Source organism: Propithecus coquereli, unplaced genomic scaffold, assembly GCF_000956105.1.
Source record: "Propithecus coquereli isolate 6110/MARCELLA unplaced genomic scaffold, Pcoq_1.0 Scaffold105, whole genome shotgun sequence".
Lineage (NCBI taxonomy): Eukaryota > Metazoa > Chordata > Mammalia > Primates > Indriidae > Propithecus > Propithecus coquereli.
Window position 1 is genome coordinate 771,141 of NW_012134414.1, and position 1,398 is coordinate 772,538.

At 42.8% G+C, this 1,398-nt stretch overlaps 1 pseudogene; it reads left to right on the plus strand.

Moving 5' to 3' along the window:
* The first annotated feature begins 227 nt into the window (after window positions 1-227).
* LOC105811615 lies at window positions 228-468 on the plus strand (annotated as a pseudogene).
* The last annotated feature ends 930 nt before the right edge of the window (window positions 469-1,398 follow it).

Genomic DNA, 1,398 nt, shown 5'->3' on the forward strand with positions numbered 1-1,398 from the left:
CTTGATATTGTGTAAACTAATATAATGGTCATGTGGGTTGACTGCTGCTATGGTCAGAATGCATCATCCAAAATTAATATGTTAGAAACTTAATTCCCAATGCAACGGTGTTGGGAGGTGGGGCCTTTTGGAAGGTGTTTAGGTTTGGAGGGCAGAACCCTCATGGATTATCCATTATAAAAGGGCTTGACAGCTCTCTCAGCTTGCAGGCATGGTGGCGGCAGCAGATGTGGCTTCCACAGGCAGATGCCAGCAAGTTGGTATACCTGTGTGTACCATGGAAATGCTTCGCCAGCAACCACATCATCAATGCCAGGGAGCATGGCCGAGGTTGACAGGGTTATGGGTAGGGCTAATGGCCAGTTTAAAACCTACACCATCTGTGGGGCCATCTGTAGGATGGGTGAGTCAGATGACTCCATTCTCCAGTTGGCCAAGGTCCAGGGCATTGTTTCAAAGAACTTCTGACTTGAGAGAATCATGGATGTGGCATATGTCATGAATAAACAGTGAAACACCCCCCCAAAAAATGGGGGGTCTTAACAGATGGGGTTTGGCTCCTTTTTGCCCCTTCTATCCCTTCCACCACATGAGAACACAGCATTCCTCCCCCCAGAGGATGCTGCAACAAGGAACTATCTTAGAAGCAGAGAGATTGGGACTTTGCCCGCCAGCACCTTAGTTTTGGACTTTCCAGCTTACAGAACTATGAGACATAAATTTCTACTGTTTATAGATTACCCAGTCTGTGATATTTTGTTATAGCAGCACAAAATGACTAAGACGAGTGGCTTTATCTGTTCTTTTTAAAGCCAACTCCACACACAGACAAAGTGGGAAGCTTCCTGGATAAGGTGTCCTACACAAAACTGCACCTACCCAATGTTTTTCTGACACCACCTTCTATAATTACTGCTAATTGGCTACCTACCTAATGCCCCTTAGAGCTGAGGGATGATCTAAAAAAGAATGTAAGGAACGTCAAGGATATGAGAAGAGAATAGCTGCATTACCTAACATGGAAGCCACTGACCAAGGGTGGCTATTTAGATTTTAACTAAAGTTAAATAAAATTAAAACTTTAGTTTCTCAGTCAAACTAGCTGTATTTCAAAGCTTAATAACCATATGTGGCTGATAGCTATCTTATTGGAGAGCAGAGAGTACAAAACATTTCCATCACTTCAGAAAGTTCAATTGGACAACTCTGCTATATAATTTAGGGCATCGGCATGTATTAAAATCACCTTCAGGACATTTTTAAAACAGCTTTCTAGTCCCCCAAGTTTCTTACCCAGTAGATCTGAGGTAGAGCTTGAGAATTTGCATTTCTAACAAGTTGCCAGAGGATGCTGATGATCCTGGGTCAGAATTCACATTTTTATAACCACTGGCTTAA